Here is a 19162-nt window from a genome sequence, read left to right on the forward strand (position 1 = left end):
TGGTCCTACCTTTCCACACTCACGGTCAAAGTCGGCCAGCATTTGTGCCGCTTGGCTGATGTTTGGTATTATTAAAACAATGTCATCAGCAAAGCGGAGGTGGTGTAATTGCCGACCATCTATCTTCACTCCCATTCCTTCCCATTCCAGTCGTCGCATGATGTTCTCGAGGGTGGCACTGAAGAGGTTCGATGAAATGGTATCACCCTGCCGAACCCCTCTCTTGACATCAACGATCACTTCTTTGTAGAATGGTGAGATCCTGGTAGTGAATCCGCAATACAGCTCATGGAGGATCTTGATGTATTGGGCTTTAATGCCCTGATTGGCTAGGGCTTCAATGACCGCTTCCATCTCAACAGAATCAATGGCCTTCTTTATATCAATGAACATTAGACAGAGCGTCATCTTGAACTCCCGAGAAACCTCAATGAGTTTGGTTATTGTGTGGATATGGTCGATGGTGCTGAATCCTTTGCGGAACCCTGCTTGTTTGCATGGTTGTCCTTCATCTAGTGTTCTGCCAATCCTATTTAGGATGACTTGAGTGAACAACTTGTAGATGACAGACAATAGGCAGATAGGGCGATAGTTGCCAATGTCATGGCTGTCTCCCTTCTTGAACAGTAGTACGGTCCTGCTGGTTTTCCATTGGGACGGAACTTTGCATTCAGACAGGTAGCTAGTGAAGAGCCGAGCCAGTGTATGATGGCAGGTTCTTCAGGTGTTCAGGTCTGACCTTGTCTGGGCCGGGTGCTGTTTGTTTTGTTACTGACGAAATGGCGTGTCGGATTTCGGAAGGGAGAACATTGGGAACGACATATCCATCCTGTGGAATTTGGTATGTCGGCAAGTGGACAAGGCTATCGAAGAGATTTGAGTAGAAGTCATGGATAATCTTCTCCATTGCCGTTCTGGAGGATGTGATGGATCCATCAGGACGTCGGAGGGCAGTCATCTTGATCTTATAGTTGGCGAAGGACAGGCGGGTGTAACGAATACTTTTCCCAGCTTCTGCCGCATCTACCAGTACTTCTGCTCTTCTCTCTTTGAGGTCTTCCTTGATCACATCTCTGCACTGCTTTGCGAGCTCAGATGTTCGCTTGCGTTTGCCTGAGCCATGCGCCAAAGCACGCTGGCGAATTAGCTCAAGAGTTTTCGAAGACAGGCGTTTTTTTGTGGCTATCTCTCTCGGCGCTCCTCGCACGTTCATGGAGGTGCTGAACCAGTCGATCGTATTCCTCGTCAATGTTGTCAACAATGGCATCTTCCCATGTTGCCGCAATAGTGCCAAAGAGTTCCCAGTTGGTGGTCGTTCTGGGAGTTCTCTTTTTGAACTTTGCAGCCCTTTCTCCCTGCTCTGTGAAGTAGAATTTTGCACGAAGGAGACGGTGGTCCGATCCCGTTCAAAATTTTGGGACAACAGTGTCATCGCTCAGGTAAAACCGTCCATTGAATATGATGTGGTCTATTTTGTTGTGGAATCGTCCACCGGGAGACTCCCATGTCCAACGTATAGATTCTGCCTTCTGGAACGGTGAGTTACCATGGATGGTCTTGGTCATATGATGAACTCAGACAGTCTCTCACCCTGTTCGTTCCATTCTAGGCCATTGGTCCCGATGTGAAGTTCTTCAGCTGATCTTCTCGGTCCTATCTTGGCATTAAAATCACCCACGATGATCTTGTAGAAGGTGTGGTCTTCTTTATAGAACTTCTCCAGCTCCATGTAGAACTTCTCGATTTCTCTTTCATCATAATGAGATGTTGGTGCGTAGACAATGAAGATAGAAACTGCAGGCAGTGAGCCACATCTATTGATAGCATGAGGAGATGAAAATGAAATATAGTCACCAGATTAAGATAGAACTTAATTGAACTGAATTCAATTGAACTGAATATGCTACAGATGAGTTCTTTAGTCTTGAAATTCTTAAATTGACATAATAATCATCTTGAAATTTATAAGCAACCTGTTTTAAAGTAGTAAAAATTCTAATTAAAGTTGCCTCAGCAAAACATTATTAAAGTATTCAGCCTTTCAAAATTTTAAGAGAACACTTGATCACTTGACATCCCGTTACTCATCGTTACTGGCAGGTGCCAGTAACATCTCCATTCGTCCCTGTGCCATGTTAGCGTAGCCCAATGACGTCTGCTCGATCTAGGAAAACGAAGAACGTCAAACCAATCGTTCAGGGTCTTGACGAAATCTGACCATCTTTTAGGTGGAGAGCCACATGATCTTTTGACGTCCCATGGACGTCCAGAGGTCGTCTCTAAATCTCATTATGTGCCCAGCCCATCTGATTTTTGATGCCTTGGCAAATGAGACAGCATCCCTGATTCTTGGCTGTTGATGGAGGTCAGAACTCCGGATTCTTGCTCTCATTTGAGTGAAACGTGATACTCCAAACATAGCTCTTTCGATTCCTCTTTGTGAGACCTGAATAGTGTTCTCATCCTGTTTTGGTAGGGTCCAGATTTCTGAGGCATATGTTAATACAGGAAAAATAGTGGAATCGAAGAGATGTGCCCAGAGCAGAGGTTATTCGTCCTCTTAGCTATTTCTTTGACATTCTTGAAGGCGTTCCAAGCCACTGTCTTCCTCCTGCACAACTCAGGTGCCAGGTCATTCATCATGTTGACTTCTCGACCTAGGTACACGTAACTGTTGCATTCGGAGATGTTTGTTCTGTTGAGAGCGAATGGAATGTTAGGAATGAGACTGTTTCTCATAAACATTGTCTTCATGAGATTCAGCTGTAGTCCCACCTTTCCACACTCACGGTTGAAGTCAAGCAGGATTTATGCCTCGTGGCTAATGTCGTCATATGATGTTCTCGAGGGTGGCACTGAAGAGTTTCGCTGAAATGGTATCCCCCTGCTGAACCCCTCTCTTGACATGGATGATCATGTCCTTGTTGAATGGTGAGATCCTGGTAGTGAATCCATAATGGAGCTCACAGAGGTTCCTGATGTATTGAGTTTGAACGCCCTGTTTGGCTAGGGCTTCGATGACCGCTTCAGTCTCAACAGAATCAAAGGACTTCTTTAAATCAATGAAAGTTAGACAGAGTGGCATCTTGAACTCCTGATAAATCTCAATGAGCTTGGTTATCATGTTGATACGGTCGATCATGTTGAATCCTTTTTGGAACCTGGCTTGCTTGCATGGTTATCCTTCATCTAGTGTTCTTCCAATCCTATTGAGGATGACTCGAGTAAACAGCTTGTAGACGACAGACAACAGGCAGATCAGGAAATAGTTGCCAATGTTGTGAATGTCTCCCTGCTTGTCCAGGAGTACAGTCCTGCTGGTTTTTAATTAGGATGGAACCTGCATTCAGACAGGTATTGTGTGAAGAGCTGAGCCAGTGTATTGACGAGTACAGATGGCAGATTCTTCAGTTGTTTGGGTCTGACCTTGTCTGAGCCAAGTACTGTTCACTTCTTTACTGATGAAAGGGAATATTAATAAATGTTATGTGCATATATATCTTAAAAATATCTAGAGTTGGTATAGCCATATTATGACTTGGTATATTAATATTTAAGTGACACATAGTTGAACCAGAGCTTAATGAAATATTACACTTAATGAGCCAGAGTTTAACAAAATATTACAAAAGAATTTTATATCAAAAGAATTTTACCCACAGCTCCTGGAAGTATAAGCACAGGTCAAGAGAGACATATAGGAAGGTCAACAGAAAGCAGGCAAAGAGAGAGAAAGAATCTGGAGTCGAACATTTATTTTGGATTCCCTCGCTAAGGTTCTCTGGTATACTTTTGGATTTCCTGGCTAAGGCTGGATGAGTCTATTCAAACAAACAAACTGGGATTTCAGTAAGCTTCAGAAGGGTCTTATTTAAGGGAATCATAGAAGAAGGACTTTAAAGAGATGGAGAGGATGGTTTATCATAATGTCTGCTGAGAAATAGCTATTGAGCCATTACTTAGAAAAGCACTTGCATGAGGACATTAGTGTCAGTTTATTGTCCCTGCAGGCTGCTTAGTGAAGCAGAAAAATTGTGAAGGCAATCATACAGCAAAGTGGTTTAGCTGAACTCCAGGCAAAATTAAAGCCAGATTCAAACTTTATTGGGGACATTAGCAGCTCTAGTTAATAGATTAACAAAATGATTTAATAGAATAAAATATTTTTTTTAAAAAATTGTTGAAAAGGGGTTGATATCAAGGATATACAAGGTACTGGTTGAACTCCACAAGAAGAAAACATCCAACCCCATCAAAAAGTGGGGTGATGAAATGAACAGAAACTTTCTCAAAGAAGAAATACGAATGGCTAAAAGGCACATGAGAAAATGCTCTACATCATTAATCATCAGGGAGATGCAGATCAAAACCACAATGAGATATCATTTCACACCACAGAGACTGGCCCACATCCACAAGAACAAAAGCAACCTGTGTTGGCATGGATGTGGAGAGAAAGGGACCCTCCTTCACTGTTGGTGGGAATGTCAACTGGTTCAACCCTTTTGGAAAACAGTATGGACGATTCTCAAAAAATTAGAAATTGAGCTCCCATTTGACCCAGCAATACCACTCCTGGGAATATACCCCAGAGAGGCAAAAAGTATAGTCGAAGTGACATCTGCATTTGTTTGCTCACTGCAGCACTGTTTACAATAGCTAGAATATGGAAAAAACCTGAGTGCCCGAGAACAGATGACTGGTTAAAGAAACTTTGGTACATCTACACAATGGAGTACTATGTTGCTGTTAGAAAAAAATGAAGTCATGAAATTTACATACAAATGGTACTACATGGAAAGTATCATGCTAAGCAAAATGAGCCAGAAAGAAAGGGACAGACATGGAAAGATTGCATTCATCTGGGAAACATAAAGTAACAAAATAAGAGACACCCAAGAATAGCTGTGATAAATACCAGGAGGTTCACTCCATGGCTTCGAGGCCAGCCTCACACTCTAGGGGTAAAGGCAGCTCAGATAAAGAAGGGAGCACCAAATAAAGGGTGTTGGGAAGATCCGCCCAGGATGGGAGATGCATGCTGAAAGTAGACTGAGCATGATTGCCACCTAATGCCTCTTTTGCAAATCACAGCACCCAAAATGAGAGAGAGAACAAAAGGGAGTGCCTTGCCACAGAGGCAGGGTGGGATGGGGGTTGGGGGGTGGGAGGGATACTGGGATTGGTGGGGATGGAGAATGGGCACTGGTGGTGGGATGGGTACTTGATCACTGTATTGCTGAAACCCAAGCACAAAAGTTTGTAAGTCTACAACTGTACCTCATGTTGTTTCACTAATAAAAAGAATAGTTGACAATAGAATCACATAGCCTTTTATATGAAGGAAAATATAAACTTTGTGATATAACTTTTTACAACAGGAATTTCATACTTTTGCTTGATATCCTTTAGGTAAAATTGCAAAATAAAGTTTATGTTGACTAGTTCTTGCAAAACAATTGATCCAAAAGTAGAACTAGCAAATTAAAAAAAAAAAATTCCCTCTAGACAACAGGTAGCCTGCCAAGAGAGTATGCTAACACAAAGTCCAGAAAGGACATTTGTTATCTAAGTTAATACTGAATTCAGGTAACAAGTTGGTAATTTGCATAAATATGTGTATCTATAAAGTGCTTAGGGAAAGAAGTGTTTCTGTAGTTTTGATCAAATACTTGAAGGCAAGTATGTGAACCAAAATTTTCTAGTGTTACACCAGGACCTGCAAGTAGCAATTGAAGTTGCAGTGCAGAAACCAGTAAATGAGTCACTAACAGCCATAACTAAACAGATTATCCAGGTGGATATTATAATAAGTACAATAATAATGAGCCAAAAGTTGACCTCAAAATTGAGGCCAATGATATTTTATAAGATTGTAAAAATAACTTGATTTGAGCCTAAGTACATTTCTTCTAATAAGCATTCTTTCCTATAGTCAATAGAGTCTCAACAATGTTTCCTCTCTTCATAAAATGCTATTATGCTGCACATTAGGAAAGTTATCGTTACACACTTACTTTTGTACTCTGACCCTATTCTAAATAACTGCTCTGAAAGCACAATGAGAGTTCTAAGGTATGTCTAGTTACATCTAAATAAAAAAGGAATGATGAGAGAAAGTACCATGGGAAAGGCATTTACCTTATAGGTGGCAACCCTGGAGCAATCCTTCATACAGTTCCCCAAGCACTTCTAGGTGCAATTCCTGAACACAGTAGGGAATAAATCCTGAGCACAATCAGCTAAAGTTCAAACAACACTCTAAATGAATAAGGAATACTTAAAATTTGTTAACTATGCATAATGCTTCACAATCTTCTAATCAAAGTGTAATTTGAAACTATTTTCAATGCAAAATTTTAGAATTCTGTTCAGAAAGTTTGTGTGAGTATTACTAAAGATGATATGCAGTCAATATTGGGAACTAAGTTATAATATATTGGGTCTTGATATTTTATTATCATAATTATGGCATGATAATTTTATTTTATTGTTTGTTTTAGGGCCACATGCAACCATGCTCAGGGTTTACTTATTGCTCTGCACTCAGAGATTAGTCGTGGCAGTGCTTGGAGTGCCATGTACTGTCCAGGGATCAAACCTAGGTTGACCACATGCACAGCAAGTGTCTTAAACCCCTTCTCTATGTCTCAATCAGAATTGTGCTGATTTTAAATATAAGTATTATTGCTGTGAAAAATATACATGTTACTCCATAACAAGGAAAATAATAATATTTCTTTCCACATATATAAATAAATCATGGGAAGATAAAGATTTAGGTCTATAGTGGGGTTAAGACAATTCACTTAGATTAAAAAATACTACTTATGGAGATTACATTTGTATTGCTGAAAGATGCTTATAAAATAAATTGTAGAACAGGAGAAAATATTTTCACATAACATTTTTGATGACTATTTTCCAAAATACATAAAGAACACTCAAAATTCAACTATAAGGTTGCAATAGCCATAATAAATGGATAAAACACACAAATTTATGTCTTATCAAAAAAGATATACTGTTAGCTGGTAGAGTTTTTAAAAATGCCTCATATAACATGTCATGCAATTAGAGTTTTGGTATTGAAACCAAACATAGAATCCAACAAGTGTGCTACATATTTCCCCCAAATATGTTAACCACTTTAAAAAAAAGCTTGCATATACATATTTATAGATGATTGTTCTTAGCTGTTGAAACTTAAAAGCAACCAAGTTGTCCTTTAGTAGACAAACAAGTGGATAACTGCATTGTGAATCACTATTAACACAATCAAATATTAATGTAAAAAAGACTATATTACCTAGGCTTGAAAAATTAGAATAAACTTAAATTCAAAAACAAGAAGAAAAAAATCGACTTAAAAGTCAATAATACCTCTGGGCACCAAATAAGCTTATAACGGCCATGATCCAAAGACTCACATATAATTCTTCAAAGAGAGCAACACACTGCAGAGATGTCTCCTCACCCCACAGCAGGCTAACTTCATTCAGGGCTTCTCATAAAGAGGCATGTGAGTCCCTCCACCTGACCCAACAGAATCCCAGCAGCCGCAAACCCCAGAACCAATCACCTCCATGCTCTCAGCAGATCTTCACAGGCTTTGGGTGAGACCCTCACACATGAGAATAAATCCACTGAAAAACCCAGGTATGCTGGTTTGATGACTGAAACCTCCAGGCTCGCACAGAGTCAGGAATGGGCACCTCTCCTCATCTCCCCTTGCTTCCAGGTACCTGTCCGTGAACTGTCTCTAGGTTTATATAAACTCATTAATGGCCATAATGCAGAAACTCACAAGTAAAGTCACCATTCAGTTAAAAATTTAACTCCAGCCTTTCTGGAAAACAATATGAATAGTCCTTCAAAAACTATAAATTGAGCTCCCATATGACCTTGCAATAACACTTCTGGGAATATATCCCGAAGGTGCAAAAAAGAACAGTAGAAATGACATCTGTACCTGTATGTTCATTGCAGTATTGTTCACAATAGCCAAAATCTGGAAACAACCCAAGTGCCCAAGAACAGAAGACTGGTTAAAGAAACTTTGGTACATCTACACAATGGAATACTATCCAGCTGTTTGGAGAAATGAAGTCGAAATCTGCTTATAAGTGGATAGATATGGAGAGTATCATGCTATATGAAATGAGTCAGAAAGAGAGAGGCAGATATAGAATGACTGCACTCATTTGTGGAGTATCAAATAACATAACATGAGACTGACACCCAAGGATGGTAGATATACGGGTCAGGAAGATTGCTCCATAGTTGGAAGCTTGCATCCTGAGTGGGCTGGGAGAGGACAGCTGGAATAGAGAAGGGATCACTAAGAAAATGATGGTTGGAGGAATTGGTTGGGATGAGAGATGTGTGCCAAAAGTAGATAAAAGAACAAGCATGATAACCTTTCAGTATCTGCGTTGAAAATCTTAATGCGCAAAAGTACAGAGAGAGTATGGGGATAATTGTCTGCCATAGAGGCAGTGGGAAGGTAGGAAAGGCTGGATTATACTGGGGATATTGGTGGTGGGGAATGTGCTCTGTTGGAAGGATGGGTGTTTGATCATTGTGTGATTATAAATCAAACATGAAAGCATGTAACTATATCTCACAGTGAATCAATAAAATAAATTTTAAAAAAATTAACTACAGCTCTACCACCCTATTTAAAACTTTAAAATTTCCTAGGTGACCTCTCATACTTTATGGCACTGATATACCAAGAGTAGCACACAGCATTGACTGGAGTGTAAAGTAGAAGGCAATATATCTTACCACACAAGTCTCAACCTGTAACAAATGCTAGTGATCTCTTGTATAGGGGCATAATAGCTTCAAGATTAGGTACAACAATTTTCATACACTTTCCTCTAACTAAAAACTTTTTGGGTAATTTTTAGTGGATTATTCATAAGTATTACACCATTTCCCAAAGACCACCAATGAGCTGACTCTGATGCAAACACACAAGGGTTTTGTTTTTTTCCTTAGTGAATTCTTTTACACTTTTATTTATTTTTTTTACAGTATGATTTTTTTTTTAATTTTTATTAGTGAGACACCATGAGGTACAGTTGTAGACTTACAAATTTTGTGCTTGGGTTTCAATTATACAGTGATCAAATACCCATCCCTCCACCAGTGCCCATTTCCCACCACCATGGATCCCAGTATCCCTCCCAACCCCCATCCCCCCATCCCTCCTTGCCTCTGTGACAGGGCATTTCCTTCTGTTTTTACTGCAAGCTTGAGCTTGGTCTCCCATCAACAGTGACATATCTGGTTGAAACTGAGTGCCCTGATCCCTTAAAGAGCAAGGTTTATAAAGGATTTACAGCAGGAAGCTGTAGGGATAGCACAGCAGGTAGGGCATGTAGCTTGTATGTGGCTGAGCCAGGTTCGCTTCCTCCCTCCCTCTTGGAGTGCTGAGCAAACTACCGAGAGTATCCCGCCTGCACAGAAGAGCCTGGCAAGCTCCCTGTGGTGTGCCCGATATGCCAAAAACACTAACAACAAGTCTCACAATGGAGATGTTACTGGTTCCTGCTCAAGAAAATTTGACGAACAAAGGGAAGACAGTGCTACAGTGCTACAGCAGGAAGTGGGAAATTTAAACAGCATTATTACTGGATTGGTTGATCTTTACAATTTGAAGAGCACAATGCTGCATGATAAGCTACATTCAATCTTAGCTTATTTTTAGCTCATGCATATAATCTAGGGGGACCACCTGTGCTATGGGTTCCTGGCAAGGTGCTTCTAATTAGCTGTGGCCTGGGAGGTTCAGGTTTTAGGGGACCTGTGGTGTTTCTAGATACAGACCTTTTGTTCTCAGAATGGGCTGTTAAAGTTCCTGTAAATGGAAATTCTGGCCTATGATACCCTTCCACTAGTGAAGCTTGTCATGGTTTAACTTTGGTTCCTCAATAACAAGCAATACAAAATAAATTATTTAATATGTACCTTTGGACCAGACTTTGTTGGTAGTGGAAAAATTAAAATAATGGGGTGTGAACCTGTAATGGTGGTGGAATTAGTGTTGAAATGTTGAATGTAATAATTTTTGTGAACAACTTTATAAATTTTTTTAAAAAATTTAAGTAAATAATGTTTGGCTCCAACAGTAAGGCATTCTGAAAATGGAAAATCTGACAGCGTAAAAGAATCAATGTTTGCAAGAAGCTGAGTTGGGAAGGGATTAATTAGCAGAGTAAGATAAGCAGAGTAAGATATAATTTTATGGCAGTGAAATACTCTATGTGATACTATAATAATGGACATGCATCATTATACATCATTCAGAATCTACAAATATACATCATAAACTCTGACCCTGGTGATTATGATATTATCAATGCAGATTATCTTCAGTAACAAATGAAGCACACTTGTGAGGATTGTAAATCATGAAAGGGTTAGGAATATGTGGGACAGAGAGTATATAGAACATTCTCAGACAATTTTGTCTACTTTGCTGTGAATCTAAAACTCTAAAAATATAAGTTCAAATGGATTTTTAAATAAAAATACTGTCTACTTCTCACTGGGATTGACATAGGAATTCAATTAGAGTATTTTGATACAAAATGAGCTTTAGGCACTTCAAATAACTTTTTATACATGATTAATTTCATCTGAGTTTGTATTTATAGTTTATCAATATTTGCAAGTGTCCTTTGATATCAACTGCATTCTGTAACATATTACAACACCTAGCTTTCAAGCTAAACCCTTGTCCTGAATATTTTCCGAAATATAGGTAAGAATAAAATCATCACAAATTTCTGAGGTTCCAATACTCTGACCAAGTGCACAATAAGCATTTTAATTTAAGTTAGAATTTTTTACATGCATATTATTAAGGTTTCAGGTTAAAAAATAAGTGAAAAAATCATAACATGACAACAGCCACAATTAACATCAAGTTATTTTTCATTGTCTAATGCTTTAAAAATGTCAGATTTCATAGAATGTAATCAACTGCAATGTAAATGTCACCCAAAGTTACATCCTGAATAATGAGAAGGTCAATGAAGCACAATCCTCAATATTTAATATTTCACTGTGAAGCATTTGGGAAATTGGACACATTGGCTTCAGATGTTCTTTGTTCATGACAACATTATCAATGAGAGAGGAAAGTGTAAATAGGGTAATATATTTTCCTGACAAGGATTCTAACTACAGGGAAAAGGGAACATTTCCTGTTCCAATTTTTTATGCCTTTAAAAAATGCTCAAATAAAAAGTTGAATGCAAAATATCTTATACATATTAAGTTGTAGCTAATATTAGACAGAAGCATAGATAAGTAGTACTAAATATGTTTAATTTTGATCTAATTTTAGACATCTACAAACTATCAAGTATTGCCTTATGTTATAACATGTTACTATTTCACAGAATATTTATCTTAGCCAGGTAAGTAACTGTGGTATAGTGTAAATTGAAGTACAGAAGCTAATTGGATGTTACCACTTTGTCCACTGATGTTCATCTATTATTCCAGGATCCAATCTGAGGTAACGCATTACATTTTGTTGTCGCTTACCCTTCGCTAAATTCAATCCATTATCTGTTTCCTTGTTTATCCTGTCATGGTTTGTTTTGTTTTTAACTGAAAAGAATCCTTATCGAGATTGTTGTCATTTAACTACTATTAATGATGGCTTCATAATACAGTATGCTAACACCCTACCTATCTTTCACCAGAATACTCACTTCCTGTAGCAAAGTCCCAAAGACACCCCTACCACCATGAATTCCAGCCTCACCCCTTGGCAAAAATAAGCTCAGTTCTGTGAACCAACTCTCCACTTGTGTTGCTACCTTGCTATGTATCTTTAAATTCCACATCTGAGAAACATCATTCTGTACCTAGCCTTTTATTATTTTTGAAACTGGTGTGATATATTTGAATTTATCACATTTTTTTGTTTGGTTGGCTTGGGGGCCACCTCCTGTACTCAGTGCTTTCTCCTGGTTCTGTGCCTTACTCCTGGTGTGGTTCTGAGGGCCACAAAGGGGGTCGGGGATCAAGCCCAGGTTGGATGTGTATGAGGCAAGGATGCTACCTGCTGTACTATTGTTAACTATTGCCAAGGCCCCATCAATTTTTTAAAAATTTGTGTTATCATTAGATTGCAGTTAGCCATTACTGGTGAGGTTGCCAGAGAGGCAATACATCCTTTAAACTGAATCATTTTCAGAGTACTACCATGTCAGAATTCATGACAGAGGATATTAAACCATGGTCATTTAAAATGGGTTTGTCTGTAACTGTCTATTGCAATGTTACTGTTTAAAGTGTGCTTGCAACATAGCTTCACCAATCTTTCCCCTCATACAACTTTTCAAATCAATTTTCTCAAATTTAAGCACATTTTTTTTCTCTCCATTAGTCCTGGAGAACTCTTTTTTTTTTTTTTTTTTTTTTTTTTTTTTTTTTTAGTGAGCCATCATGAGGTACAGTTGCAGACTTACAATTTTTTGTGCTTGGGTTTCAATTATACAATGATCAAATACCCATCCCTCCACCAGTGCCCATTTCCCACCACCACCGATCCCAGTATCCCTCCCACCGCCCATTCCCCCCCCCCCCCCCATCACAGCCTGCCTCTGTGGCAGGGCATTCCCTTTTGTTCTCTCTCTTATATTGGGTTTTGTGGTTTGCAAAAGAGGCAATGGGTGACAATCATGTTTGGTCTATAGTCTACTTTCAGCATGCTTCTCCCATCCTGGGAGGATCCTCCCAACACATTTATTTGGTGTTCCCTTATCTATCTGAGCTCCCTTTTCCCCTAGCATGTGTGGTTGGCCTCCAAGCCATGGAGTAAAATTCCTGGTACTAATTTCAGCCATTCTTGAGTGTTAGTCTCCTATTTTGTTACTTTATATTCCCCAGAGGTATGCAATCTTTCTACATCTATCCCTTTCTTTCTGAGTCATTTCACTTAACATGATACTTTCCATGTAGTACCACTTGTATATAAATTTCATGACTTCATCTTTTCTAACAGCTACATAGTACTCCATTGTGTAAACGTACCAACGTTTCTTTAACCAGTCATTTGTTCTCGGGCGCTCAGGTTTTTTCCAGATTCTGGCTATTGTAAAGAGTGCTGCAATGAACAAACAATTGCAGATGTCACTTCGACTATACTTTTTTGCCTCTCTGGGATATATTCCCAGGAGTGGTATTGCTGGATCAAATGGGAGCTCAATTTCTAATTTTTTTAGAATCATCCATACTGTTTTCCAAAAGGGCTGAACCAGTTGGCATTCCCACCAACAACAGTGAAGGAGTGTCCCTTTCTCGCCACATCCGTGCCAGCACAGGTTGCTTTTGTTCTTGTGGATATGGGCCAGTCTCTGTGGTGTGAAATGATATCTCATTGTCGTTTTGATCTGCATCTGGTTCTGGAGAACTTTTAATGCAGTGTAGCTTTAACAACTAAGATCTGAGCTATTGTGTTTACAGCTACTGCAGTGGCACTCCTAATTGCCTTCATTAGTGCACACAGGAGATACATCTGCACTAGATTACAAGTGCATGTTCATATTCACGCATATTTTTTCCCAATGTATTGAAAATACAAGCATGATTTTCTATTGACACCCTCACCTCAAATTCAAAAACTCTGTGTTCATTGTAGTTTTTCCTTTTTCCTTGTTTCAAACTTTTTTTCCTGTTGTCAGAAATCTGTTCATAATGTACTTTTTCTACCATACTTTAAACATAGACTAATTCAAAATTTATAAACCATATTTTTATTTGAGGCAAAATTACCCAAGAGGTATAAAGTTTCTATTTTGTTTTTGTTTTCTTTAGTTTTACTACATCAACTCAAAATGGTTTTTATCCAACTTATAGAAGCTAACTTCTTTCTTTCCCATATTCCTCAGTTTCATTTTTATCATTAGCTGTGGTTTATATTCCATTCCTCCTCCCATATACTAGATAGTATTTTAAAAATTAATGTGTAACTCCTTTTGCAATATTTTCTGTCAATTTTTACAAATGCAGAAGCACAGTTTTCTGTCCAGAATTGCATCTCCACACTGAAATCCCCTAGACTGTCTTTCCATGAATGACTAATACTCTGGCCTTGGTATTCTCTGATCTGTCATTCTCTAAACTTGGTTTCCTTAAGTCACAAATAAGTGAAATTGCACAATATTAATCTTTGGATAAACTTTCACTACAGAAATGTGCCAAGAGTGTGTCCATGTTGTGTCTATCAATAGTTTGTCCCTCTTTGTTGTTCAGGTAGTTTACCATTGCACAATATGCCATCCACTGGCTGAAGGACAATTGAGCTTCATCCCAGTTTGCAGGAAATATTAATACATTAACATTTAATTTAATCACGATTGAATCTTCACTTTCCTTAAATATGCATTTGTGTAGTGAGGATAAAACTATACCCTAGAAGTGTTTTAAGAGATTTATTATCTCTATTGCATTGGTTTTAATTATATAGATAATTCATAAAGAATAAACTTTTATATAATTTTTAATTGGTATTGAAAACAGTTCTGATTCCTTATATGTACTTGAAGCAAAATGTCTTAAATAGTTAAATTACTCTAATTCCCCAAACTATTTTTGAAGCAGAAAAGATAAGCTTTGACTTCAAAAACTTAGTCATAAAATACTTTTTTTCCTCTTGAAACTACATTTCAGATAATAAAAAAGGAATTTTAAAAAGCTGGCTACGATTTTACAATAGAGCCATTTAATAACTTTTAAATTACACTGATTGAATGGTTACAAGACCAAGAACTAAGGAAAGATAATATTAATGATCCTTGCTTATCTAGAATTACTGGTACTATTTTATTCTTTGAATACAAAATTTTAATTCATCATCATTATTGAATGTAAAACAAATGTCTTTGGCAGTAGCTAGCTTGTCTAAGCTTTAATTTAACCTTACTATGACTTTTCTAATAAGAACATACATAAAACAGTAAATCTATTTCATATATTTTGCCAGTGTTGTAATTCTCCATATTAGTCATTGATTTTTCTTATGTTAAATAAATCTGTACTCTTTTGTTAGCAGTTTCACAATTTTTTTCACTTTTTTTTGAAGTTACAAAGCTTTCGTATTTGAGTTTCAGTCATAAAATGATCCAACACCTATCCCAGCACCAGTGCATGTTTCCCATCACCAACGTCCCCAGTATCCTCCCCTCTCCCCTTTTTAACTTTCCCCCTGCCTCTATGGCAGACAATTTCCCCCATACTTTCTGTCTACTTTTGGTCATTATGGTTTGTGATACAGATATTGAAAGGCTATCAGGTTTGGTCCTTTATCTACTTTCAACACACATCTCCCATTCTGAATGATTCCTCCAACCATCATTTAATTAGTGATCTCTTCTCTATTCCAGCTGCCTTCTCGCCCAGCTCATGAGGCAGGTTGCCAACCATGGAGCAATATTCCTGGTCCTGTCTCTACTGTCCTTGGATATCAGTCTCATATTATGTTATCTTATATTCTATAGTTTAGTGCAGTCATTCTATGTATGTCCCTCTCTTTCTGACTCATTTTACTTAGCATGATATTCTCCGTGTCCATCCACTTATAAGCAAATTTCATGACATCAACTTTCCTAACAGCTGCATAGTATTCCATTGTGTAGATGTACCAAGTTTCTTTAACAGTTTTCTGTTCTTGGACACTCAGGTTGTTTCTAGATTCTGAATATTGTGAACAGTGCTGCAGTGAACATACAGATGCAGGTGTCATTTCTACTGTGCTTTTTTGCACCCGCTGAATATATTCCCATAAGTGTTATTCCTGGGTCATAAGGAAGCTCAATTTCTAGTTTTTGAAGGACTATTCATATTGTTTTCTAAAAAGGCTGGACCAGTCAGCATTCTCACCAAAAATGGAAGAGAGTCCCTTTCTTCCCACATCCACTGGTTGTTCTTGTTCATTTTGATATGTGCCAGTCTCTGTGGTGTGGGATGATATCTCTGTTGTTTTGATTTACATCTCCCTGATGATTAGTATGTAGAGCATTTTTTCATGTGCCTTTTGGCCATTTATATTTATTTTTTGAGGAGGCTTCTTTCCATTTCCTCTCCCCATTTTTTAATGGGGTTTGAGGTTTTTTTCTTGTACAATTATACTTGTCTTTTGTATATCCTGGTTATTAACATTTTATCAGATGTGTTTTGGGTAAATCTTCTTTCCCATTTCGTGAGCACTCTCTGTATTTTGATCACTATTTCCTTGGAGGTGCAGAAGCTTCTAAGTTTAATGTAGTCCCATTTGTTTATGTTTTTTTAGACTTGCTTGGACAGTGGTGTTTCATCCTTGAAAATGCTGTTAGCTTCAATGTTATGGAGGGTTCTACCTGCATTTTCCTCAATGTACTTTATGGATTAAGGTCTGCTATTGAGGGATACTGGGATACATGGTGGTGGGAAGTGGGCACTGGTGGAGGGATGGGTATTTGATCATTATATAATTGAAACCCAAGCACAAAAATGTGTAAGTCTGCAACTGTACCTCATGATGTCTCACTATTAAAAAAATTTTTTTAATAAAAAAAAGTAAAAAAACACAAGAATATCTGTGAGTTCTCAGATTATTTCAATGGATTGACTGATGCTTTAAATTCATTCTAAAAAAGAGCAGAGTATGTGATGGAGATTTAGTGAGCATAAGAAAACTGTGTATCTATGTAACATTCAAGATTAGAGAAATTTTTCCCTTTAATTCTTATCATCAAATTGTCTTTAAGTACTAGGATTAATATTTTATAAAATTTTGTGTCCAAAAGATTTATAATCAATCATCTAAGTTTTTTATAATAATGTTTGGTACATCAAATACAATATAGCCTAGGAACTTTTCCTTAGAAATACATAATTCTTTCTTAGTTAAATTATACAAAAAAATTCTTAAAATCTGAGAACTATAGTCCATGAATATTAATTTTTGACTAATAAGAAAAATAATGGTCATAGACAAATGATGAGAATAATCAAATTAATTCTTCACTAATCATTATTGGTATCATCATGGGCTCAAATGAAATAATTACTAAAGTAACAGTCATTTCTGTGTTACTTTATTTTTAAATGCTATTGTAAAAGTTTAAACCAAGCAGTGGTAATGTTGTTAGTATACTTAAGGCATTTTACCCTAATAATTTTTAAATAATTCATTATTTCAAATAATGAGGCTAAAAAAAGTAATTACATGAAATTTTAATCTCAGAATGTGCTTAATTTCATCAGATGCTCAAGGAAAAGAAGAAAGGCAACTGTATAAATTACTTCTTATTGAAGCAATTATCAAATTTTATAAAGTATACATCACAGTTTTAAACGACCTGTGTTTTTAAAAATTTTTGGTGGGAAATACATATATGTTTAATAACTCAAAATCCTATAAAATAAGATAATGTAGCTTGACTTTCTTCCCTAATAGTCATAAATTGAACATATTAATTAAGGCATATGTTGACAATAGATATGGTAGAGGAAAATTTATAGTTTATTTTTCAAACCTTTTTATTTGTCCTCACAATTTTGAATTTTTTCATTCTTTTCTGTCTATTTCATTACAGATTTTATGATCATTTAAATTTTTGTAAGTAATTCTGAAGTACAGGTAATAAATTGTTTTGAAATGGACCTGTATTATTATTTTTTTAAATTTATTTATTGAATTACCGTGAGAAAAGTTAAAAAACTTTCAGGTTTAACTCTTGGTCATACAATGATCAAACAACCATCTCTTCTTCACCAGTGCACATTTTTTATCACCCAAAACCCCAATATACCCCCTTTCCCGACCCTCCTGATGCCTGTGAGGCAGATGATTTCTACTTAACTCTCTCTCTACTTTAATTACATTCATTATTTCGACCAAAGATGGACCATTATTATTTGGAATTTCCTCCCAACAAACAGAACTGCTGAAAAGGCATTGTGAAATAATTTGTTTTCTATTGCAGTTTATGTAGACCATATGGTTTTGGATTTTTTGATAATTTACTAATTAAGTCTGGAGGGATTTCTGCCAAAAGCCGGATAATCATGAGACTGATTTGTGTGCCTCTGGGGCCATGGCCATGCCAGAGAGCTATTCGTGGTGCGCAACTTGTGGCCTCGGTAGGGTGTGAAAGACATGCCAGTTCCGCACCCCACCTCATGAGGCTGCAGTTTCCCTGTCACTGCCGGCTCATACCTGGCTATCCAATAAGCTCTGAGGCGGCGGCCACTGCATAGTCCATTCACATTTCTGCTGCAAGCTGCTGAGTTTTGAATTAGGCCCGTGTGCCTCTGGGGCCATGGCCATGCTGGAGAGCCACTCGTGGGGGGCAACTCATGGCCTCTGTAGGGTGTGAAGATGAAATGGACCTTTAAAAAAATCTTTTAAATCAACCTCTTGAGTCTTTGTTTTTTGCCTACATGAGTTTTCTCATTGCTTTTATCTTAAAAAACTTTTGACTATATTTCTTGACAAAAATGGTCTCATATTTATGTTCTCATCTTTTTTTCCAATTCTGACTTTACTACTTTTGTTTATAATAACACTAAAAATTTCTTGATAATGTAAAACTATTCATCTAAATTCTCAGAATAGGGAGTAAATACAGTGTATTGTGGAAGAGGAAGGTTCTTTTTTGTGTTTTCTAAAGTTATAAGAGTAGTTAAATGTGACATTTTAAATACTATTATGTTATACAACAGATGGGTTGCTTTGGCCGGGAATCAAACCCGGGTCAACTGCTTGGAAGGCAGCTATGCTCGCCACTGTACCACCAACGTGTACATGGGCTAGAGTGATAGCACAGCAGTAGGGTGTTTGCCTTGCGCGCAGCCAGCCCAGCTGAGCCGTGTTCTACTCCTCTGCCTCCTCGGAGAGCCTGGCAAGCTACCGAGAGTATTCAGTATGTCAAACACAGTAACAAGAAGTCTCACAATGGAGACGTTACTGGGCCCGCTCAAGCAAATCGATGAACAAAGGGAGTTTATTATCATCATCATCATGTTATGCAAATTAAGTTACATAGGGTGTAATACTTTTTGATTTAACGTTACACAATGATTACAACATTAAATGTTTAATGTTACATTCAATGTTTATATGTTATACAAATTTGGTTAAAAGGGAATC

The 19162-nt window shown here is 37.5% G+C and overlaps 1 non-coding gene across 1 annotated transcript; it reads right to left on the bottom strand.

The window, feature by feature from the left end:
- Positions 1–18741: 18741 nt before the first annotated feature.
- On the bottom strand, positions 18742–18813 carry TRNAG-UCC (transfer RNA glycine (anticodon UCC)). The gene has a single exon. It is a non-coding gene; the product is annotated as a tRNA-Gly (tRNA).
- Between the last annotated feature and the right edge of the window lie 349 nt (positions 18814–19162).

This window comes from Sorex fumeus, unplaced genomic scaffold (assembly GCF_029834395.1).
Source record: "Sorex fumeus unplaced genomic scaffold, SorFum_2.1 ptg000037l, whole genome shotgun sequence".
NCBI lineage: Eukaryota > Metazoa > Chordata > Mammalia > Eulipotyphla > Soricidae > Sorex > Sorex fumeus.